The sequence below is a fragment of the Tupaia chinensis genome, unplaced genomic scaffold, assembly GCF_000334495.1.
Source record: "Tupaia chinensis unplaced genomic scaffold, TupChi_1.0 Scaffold000527_1, whole genome shotgun sequence".
NCBI classification, from domain to species: domain Eukaryota; kingdom Metazoa; phylum Chordata; class Mammalia; order Scandentia; family Tupaiidae; genus Tupaia; species Tupaia belangeri.
In genome coordinates, this window is record NW_006160040.1 from 1,372,454 (window position 1) to 1,382,088 (window position 9,635).

Genomic DNA, 9,635 nt, shown 5'->3' on the forward strand with positions numbered 1-9,635 from the left:
GCGGTTCAAGTCCCGCAGCTTAAACTCACGTCAGGCATGAGTGTGTGCATGCCCAAGATCCTGAGAGGAGAATGGAGGAGAAGGGATTACGATGTGGCCATTCCCCCAGGGAGTGATTCCTTGTTTTCTGTCTCTCTGTCTCTCTGTCTCTATTTTTCTGGTGAGCACACATGCCCTATAGCAAAAACCTCTCCAAAAAAAAAAAAAAAAAAAAGAATTTACCCAACATGAAATATTGATCTTGTTTCTTATCCCTGATATGAGCAGAAAAGCTTTCGGTCTGTCACCATTATATGTGATGTTGGCTGTGGATTTTCTGAAAGTTGAATAAGTTCTCTTCCACTCCTAGTTTGCAAACTGCTTTTATTATAAGAGTGTTGGCTTCTGTCAAATGCTTTTTCTGCATGTGTTAAAATAATCATGTTGTTTTTGGCTTTTAGTCTATCAATATGGTGTACTGCACTGATTGAACTAGTAATCAAAATACTTTCCACAAAGAGGAGCTCAGGACCAGATGGCTTCGATGGTCAGTTCCAGCAAATGCACAAAGAAGAATCGGCATGAATTCATCACAAACTCGTCTCAAAATAGAAGAGAGGAAATTTTGTAGATTACTTTATGAAGCCAGTATTACCTGATACCAAAATTAGGCAAAAAAATTACATGAAAAGGAAACTGCAGACCAAACCTCTTGTGACTATAGATGCAAAATTCCTCAATAAAATAGGAACAACCATTTCCTGCAAAATGATTATACACCATGACCAAATGGAATTTATACAAGGAATGTGAAGTTGGTTCAGCATATGAAAATCAATTTGCCTCTTGACAGAAGTTTTTTCCTTAATAGATTTTACTTCATGGGTCATAAAATAATAGCTAGCATCAAAGAATCCTGGCCAAACTGAGAGGAGAAGGAATTTTTTTTCTGCTGAATCTCTGACACAGTCTTTGTTAAATCAAGGTCCTCAATTCTGGGAATATAGGTTTGCTTGAAATGACTTTTCAAGGGCTGAGGATTTGCTGGTTTTCTAAATTTAATAGGTGCTGGCTATTGTTGTGACAATCTTGTATAGTTTATTAATTCTTTGGGTCCTTAAAAAAAAAAAAGTAGGCATATGAGCACCTTGGAAGTAAATTAATACAATCTCTGAAGCTGTGAAAACTTTAACTTGTAAAGAAGAGAAAATATTGGGTTGACACAAAACAGAGTAAGTAATTGGAGAGGATGGATTTTTTATTAATTTCTTCATACATCATTCTCTTTCCATTTTAACTTATTAGGGAATTTTATATTTAGAATCAGATTTCTTCCTAAAAGCTTGATAAAGGAGGGTATTTCTAATCAAATTTCTAATCAAAGTATGTTGATAAACTTTATTATTAAACTATTTTTATGTGGGTATTTGAACTTTTTGTAGAAAATCTACATTGGATAGATGTACCTGGACATAATTTGGGATGGGAAATAAAATGTGAAGTAAACTTCTAGCTTTAAGTCATTTTAATTGTCATCCATTTTATTCCACTTGAGAGATGTCTGGGAGGAAGTTTACACTGCTTATCCTCAGGCCCTGGTAGCTTTTAGGGAGCTGCCCTTCCCCGAGGCCAGTCTTTGGATGATCAAAAGTTTAATCGTGAAAAACAAAAAGGGTAAACCAAGAATTTGGGCAGACAAGTGAGGATGCCACGTATTTTCATAGGAAGAACTTATAGAGAATGACCCTCCTAGGCTTTCTCGACAGGGTTGATGTGTGTGAGGAGGGAAGATAAGCATGTTCTGCTTGTTCACGGCTCTACTTTGGGATCCAGCCAGCCTATAGGAAGCACACATTCTCTCTTCCTTTGCTCTTGAGTTGTACAGGGATGAAAGTAGTTTCATATGGGAGTTTGATCACATCGTGAGAACTTTGAATTTGTAATTTTTTTTTAATTTCCTTTGAGAGAGAGAGAGAGTAAAATAAGTACCCTAAACAGGATATCATACTGTAGTTCTTCCCCCAGCTTTCCCAACTAACTAAGATTATGGGCACACACTGGCAAACAGCATGTACAGGTCAACTGTATATGTACATTCAGCACCGTAATTTTGAATGTTACTGTACCACTGCAGCTGGGCCTGGATTAGTCATTTTGATTAATAATTTGGGAGTAGTTTCATTAGTAGATTTAGAGAAAGAACTGTGTGGGGCAAAGACAGAGCCCAGGGAGTATGACAATGGGTTGTCAAAGCAGCAGGAGGCTGGGACCATTGTCGGTGAGAAGCCACAGCAAAGCCAGAGTACAGGATACATCACCCACGAGCACTCCAAAACTTGACAACAAGGAGGAGGTCAAGCCTGCTAGGTCAAGCTTGCTACCCAACATCTTTCTTGAAGGGAGAGGAATTGGGAAGCAGCAGATGACAGGACTGAGGAAGAGCCATGATATCCACAACTGAACGCCAGGCACTTCAATGGAGCAGGAGTCTTCAGCTGAGAATGATGTGGAGTGATCTGAAAATCAAGGAAGATCCCTGACCCTCACCTCCAAACTTTTTGTGAGAAAATGAAAACTTCAGCTGACAAGCAGACTAAGGAAAAGGGAAAAAACATTTTCGATGAGATAGCAAACAGAGAGGACTTTTCAGGGAGAGTGGCAGTGGGCACTAGACCATGTTTGAGGAATTAAAGTGCAAAATGTGTTCATGTAGCAGATAGGGGCAGGAACCAGAGGGATAGGACTTGCAGGCTTATCATTTAGGTTTAGGTTGAGGGAAAGACTCAGTACCTCCTTGATAGAAAGGTAACTACCCACAGTCATCTCTCTAAAGGACAATTTTGATCAGGACTACCATTTTTAAAACTCTTCAATGGTGTACTACTGCATTGAGGATAAAGCCCAAACTCATTGATACATTTTCCTAGACCTTCAAGATCTAGATCTAGTTTGTTCTCACCTCATCACACCCAATCTCTCTCCTCTACTGGACACTTAATGGTACATGCCAACATACTAAACTAATTCCAAGTCCTGAGATTTGCAAACCTCTCCTTCAGTGTCTGAGTCTTTGAAACCTTTAGATCCTCTGCATCAGATATAACTTTCCCATTCTGGCCCTACAGGAGACTCATTCTCCTTTATGACTCATGCCTCAGGCACCAGTTTCTTTGGGAAGCCCTCCCTAATGCATTCTTTGAGGTATTCCTTGCTGTGTTCTATTGTCTTATGCTTGTGTGTTGAGTTGACCCATAGCTCCTGCAAGAACTTAAGCTTCCTGAGGACAAATACGATAAGCTCTGCCAAAATTGTATCCCTGAAGTATAGGACAGTGTATATATACACACTGTAAATACTCAAAAAAAAAAAAATCTGATTAAACGCATTGGCTAGTTTGAACTGAAGCAAATGATGGGAAAACAGGTAAGAAAAGATCCCCTATAGACTGTAAGTTGATGAGGACCCCTGCCTAATGTTAATGGAAACATGTATGGAAAATGATATGAGTGTTTAGTGTATCAGTTAATAAAATGTGACTTGAAAAACACTTCAGGCACATGTTCATGACTGCCCAAAATCCCAGTAGTTTGGAGAAAGGACTCTGGCATGAAAGTGTATTAATTTACAGTATACACAGTCAGCGATAGCGCCACTGTGATTAGTTTCTCCTCAGAAGCCATTAGTGGACAGGATCAGTGCTACCTTTAGAGCCTTACAAGAAATGTAGAGAACATCTCTCAACAATTAGAGAAAGTCTCATTTAAGCCAACACTGCTGGATGACCATCGTATTTTAAGTCAGCCTGAGGAAAAAAAAAAAAGGAAATCCAAGTGCCTTCTTCGGAGCCTATCTTCTAACTGAGACACAATCTACTCTGTGTCTAGCTCAGCCCTCGCAAATTCTGCATGCGTTATATGTAGACCTAAGGAAGCTACTACACTCTGCGTGGTATAGTGTTGCAGTTTCTTTTTCTTTCTTTTTTTCTTTCTTCTTTTTAATGCTTCATGTCAATGCTTTCTTGCATCTTTTCTGATAAGTCTAGGTCCTCTTAGCTCTACCTCTGGTTCAAAGCTGTCTAGGTCCTTTGGCAGGAACATCCAAGTCTAACAGGTCTGTAACAAATAAGCCTGATGATTTCTGTACCTGGCGTTTCTCAATCCAGTGTGATCCAGCCCCTGGCTACTACTCAAATGTGGTTCTGAGAGCAACAGATCTTATGAGAAATGCAGGTTCTCAGGCCTCACCCCAACCATTGAATCATCAGTTTCTGTCTTCACAGGATCTCAGGTGATTCATTGCCCATTTAAGTCTAAGCAGTGTTGTTTCAGAGAAGTCAAAAATGGGAGTGCTAACATCACCCCCGATTCCTCCTAGGGCCTGGTACTTTGATCTTTAACACTACTGGGTTTTGTTCTAGAAATCATGTTTCTGACATACATTAGTCATTTATTTCTAAATATTAGTAAAAATGTAGCATCTTTCTTAGGAATATAGGAGGATAACAGTCTTTATTTTCATCATTGAAGAAAGTCTTCAAGAAGCCATCGACTATTTATTGCACAAATGAAGCTCAACATATGCTACCTAGTATTGTTTTTTGTTTATGTCTGTTTCCATTAACCCCACAGAGGGCGGGGACTTAGTTTTATATCTCTTTGCAGCCCCAGTCTACAGATATTTACATTTTTACAAGCAGTTGTTAATGATTGTGAAAAGAGGTGGTCCCTTGTATCTGTTATCCTGAGCAATTAATTCATATACATGAAAAGTTAGAGAGTCAAACTACACTTCACAATTTCATTGTGGAAAAACAAAGCTAAAATGCTCACTGAAATCAATATAGATAAAATCTGTCACTTCCTTTTGCCCTACCAATTCCTTTTACCCTATCACAGTAAGAGATAAGATAGTCTGACCAAATTTAAAACAAGGCTGTCTGTCACTCACAGGATTTCCTCGAATTGCTAGCAGGCTAAATCTATGATTACTCTTTTCCCTAATATCACACTTTCAAAAGTCAAACATTTTCTAAATTTTAGTAACCTTTTCTAAGTATCACACACCAATTCTTTTTTTTTTTTTTTCTTCCATCAAAAAATAGTACTTTAATTCCTTTCTCCATGAATGTTTTAATTTACATTTAAAAAATTTTTTAAAGATTTATAGGGCCAGCAGGTGGCATGGTGGTTAAAGTGCTGGACTCCCACATGGCTGATTGTGGCTCAAGTCCCAGAGCTGGAGGCTTGCTTTCCTACTCTCCCTTTCTCTCTCTGTCTCTCACGGGTCACATTAAGCAAATAACAATGATGATAATGAATAAAATAATTCTTTAAAAAATGAATTATTTATTTAATTTTATTTATGTATTCATTTATTTTTATTTGACCAGAGAGAGAGGGAAAGTGAGAAAACAAGCCACCAAGTTTGGAACTTGAACCGTAGTCAGCCATGTGGCAGTGTCTAGTGCCTTAAACCACCATGCCACCTATTGAGCCCATTATTTTAAAATTTTTAAGAAAGATTTTCACTGTAGGGCGGTGCGCTCGCCAGACAGACAGAGACATAGAGACAGAAAGCAAGAAATCACCCCCCCGGGGGGATGGTCACGCCTCAATCCCTTCTCCTCTCTTCTCCTCTCGGGATCTTGGGCATGCACGCACACGCGCCCGGTGTGAGTTTTAAGCCACCGGGTCCGGGACACAAACCGCGGTCGACTACGTGGGAGTCCAGCGACATAGCCATTACGCTAACTGCTGGTTCCCTCACATACCAATTCTTAAAGATAGTCAGTGGCACTGCAACCTCAATCGGTATAATACAAAGTGCTTTTTTCCAAAGAGTAGCAAAGATCATTCATTTATTTTTTCACAATGTCTGATAAGGTGTGGTTCCTCTTCTATTGATTTTCCTATTAGGGATGGAAGAGAGTGTTTTTTTTTTCCTAAGGAAAATATCTGCACACCCTAATACTGCCTTTTTCATGCCATCCCTTAGCAGCTGCCCATCTTTGGAACAAGGGATCAGCATTTCTCCTTAACTTCTGCCTATTGTCATGCGTTGTGGGTACTACAAAGAAAATTTAAGTCTTCTGTCTCGTGTTCCAGAATTTCTGGGAAAGGTTGAGTATCCTACTTTTTCAAACAGCTTTTTGTTTCACACTCCTATAAGTCATCCAAGTTTATTTGTATTTCTTGATAAACTACCAAACTATCACTTTCTCTGACCAACCTTTTGTGGAAAAACAACAAACAAAAAGTATTCAATAGTTGGTTTCTTTTAACAAGCAAAATGAGAAATAGTGATTGACTGTTTTAAAAATTATAATAATAATAATTATTGGGAAATGCATGGAAAAGACTTTGAATGATAAAGCGGGGAGATCGATGCCTCTGTATTGACTGACATGCATGGCATTCCCTTTTGAAAAAGCAATGGAAGTCAATGTAAAGTTATATGTAATCCAATGTAATATAAAGAAGATTATGATAATAATAAAAAAAAAATAGTTGGTTTAAGCACACCGACTTACTTCTCTCCTTTTCCATGTTTTTCTGTTCCTGGCCTATATCATACATAGCAACACACAATGCATCAGGTAGTGCTGAGTTTAATACTTTAGCATCTCCTCTTCAGACAGTTCTTTACTGATCAAAAAAAAAGAAAAGAAAGAATCCTTGACTGTGTTAGGAAAAGTCTCCTTGTGTAGTCAACAAGTGTATTCTGGGGCCCAGATCTCCAAATACCTTTCAATGCTGGCCGCTCCTCCTTATTCTATGGCTACTCCTGTAGCTTAGGGTTACGAGACTTGTCCTGCTCCCTAAGATTATTTTAGTGTCTCACATTGTGCTCTGATTATTTCATAAGAAACATCCTTATTTGCTCCCTATAAGTTACTTGAGAAAAATGATACTTTTTCTCTATCCCATAGCACTCAGCAAAATACCTAGTGCCTACCACCTGCTGGCTACTTACACAATTTTGAACACAACTTTAAACATTTAAATATTTCATCTCTAGTAGATAAAGTCTTTATCAATATAGGGAGTGTAAAATTGAGAGCTCGGGTAATTACTTAGCAAATTAAAGCAAAAACCAGTCCTTCTCTTCAGCCTCTATTTTCCTCCCCCAATAAAATGTGCAAAACCCAGCAGTTTGGGTGCTCTTAACATGAATCACCTGTAGTCACAGTTAGTAGTCCCACTCTATGTAACTATTGCATCTAGAGGTAAGCAAAGCTAACACAGAGTTTTATAGAACATAGAACCAGCATAATCATCATTTTTACACATTAGCACAGTATTTCAATTTATTCTATATATTGACTCCAAACATAATCATACTATAGGTTATTTATTCATTTTTTTTAAATCTAACTTCTGTTTTTTATTTCGTTTTATTTTTCAGGATACAAAGTGAAGATGGATTATTCCAGATTAGAGACAAATGAGCAGGCTTTCTAGTAAATATTAACACTTGTTTTGTTTCCTGTTTTGTTTGTTTTTGGAGAGGTTTTTGCTATAGGATGCGTGTGCTCGCCAGAAAGACAGAGAGAGAGAGAGAGAGAGAGAAAGCAAAAAAATCACCCCCCAGGGGGGATGGCCACACCACAATCCCTTCTCCTCCATTCTCTCAGGATCCTGGGCATGCACACACATGTGCCTGGCACCAGGTCCAGGACTCAAACCATGGTTGACTACATGGGAGTCAGTGACACAGCCATTACGCCAAATGCTGGTCCAACATTTGCTTTGTTTTTAATTAAAATTCTCTCCATTGTATAGACAGAGTCTATACCTATATTATATTTTAACAAAAAAAATTTGTATGTTGGACATAAGTGTACACATGAATTTGCACATAAAATAATATATACCATTAAGTACATAATGATATATTGTTTTATAATAACTATTAAATATATAAATATAAATATAAAAATTGTAATTATATGGGGGGGCCAGATAGTGGCACAGTGGTAAGAGAGGTTCTAGAGGCTGTGCCACATGGGAAGGTTCCAGATTCACATCCAGAGACACACACACCCCCCCCCAGAGTATGCCAAGCAGGTATGTGGCCATGAATCCAAAGTTGGCTGAAGCTGGGGGTGGACTGCAGCCTCAGGGCCTTGTTGGGGAATGCTGTCTCTCCATCTCTCTCTCTTTCTCACTCACAGAAAAAATAAATATACTTACTTTTTTACTTTTATAAATTTATTGTCATTTTATTTGAGAAAAGCATTTAATATTTTATATGGAAATATAAAACTCACATCCATGTACTTATAAGCATATGCACACATATAATGACACCCACTTTGATACAGCCTAGGCACTACTGACCATCAATTCTACAGTAAAATTCAAGCTTTAGTTTCAGTTTGATAAGTGTGCTGCATTTAATTACAAAAGGCAGTGTATTTAAATACTTTAATTATTTAAATTACGAGTGAAATTGTATTTCAGCTCCTTTCTAGTTAGGTTTGGGTGAACACAATGGCACACTTTGATTTCAGGGATAAACAAATGATATAGAATGGTGTTAGTCATCTTCAAAGACTAGGAGGTCTTCACACCTTTCTCTCAGTTTCCCCTTGCCAGGACCAAACAAGGATGCTATAAATGTCATGCTGTAAATAATAAATCACGTTTTTATGGACTTGGAAGTTAATTTTGCTTAGAAGCATTTTTATGAGCTTTGGAAGCTAAAGAATAAAAGCAACTAGATTTGTTAAGATCAAAAACTTTCCTTCCAGGGAGTAGCGTTTGGTTTTTCTCCTGCACATTCTCCATTAGTTTCAGTTTCCTCTTAATAGTTTTTTCACTGCTAAGAAGTCCGAACTGAAAACAATATGCTTAAGGAAGGCAGCTTTTCACTCAGCCTCTCAGTTGCAAGCAACTTTTTCTATGTATGGGAAATAATAAAACAATAGTGAAAAGATCTCCCCATTGACCATTGTCCTTTTCTCCTTACTGATGAAGTCATTACTTGTTAGATGTTCATATTCCTCCTAAGGACATGAGAAAGGGGTGACTCGGGTTAGTCTACAGCATTCATATGATGAATGATAAGATTAGGAAGGGTCATAAAATCCAGGCCTGGTCAATAAGGTCCCATTTTTGCCTCTTCTTATTGTTGTCCCTCAAAGAGGGCCAAACTATGGCAGCTACTTTCCACAACTAAGAAAGGCAGTCTTGATGAAAATGGAGGAACAGAAATATGGAACCCAGGTCTCCAGTGACACTATCGAGACACTGAATTAACCACCCCTAACACTGCCCTCCTTCTGAACTTTCTGTACTATAAAACAATATGTTACTAATCTTTTAAGCCAGTTGAATTAGAAGTTTTGGTTATAACTGAAAATCAATATTCTTCCTCTTATGCCATGCTGTGATGGGATAAGGGGAATTTAAGATGTAGAGAGAATTTCTTGATATTTATTCTACAAATATCAGAAGGGAGAACACACACAGCACCCGAGCCTGAGTCCCTCGTTCATGTACAAAGTATCCTGCTCCATCTCAGTGTTCCCTCATTCATCCCATAGTATAAAAATCCCTGGGATTTTGCTGGACATTAAGGAGACAGGGACTCCTTCCCGGATTTGTTCTGGATCAGCATGTGTTTTTGCTCTTCCAAACTTCATGTCCTGCATT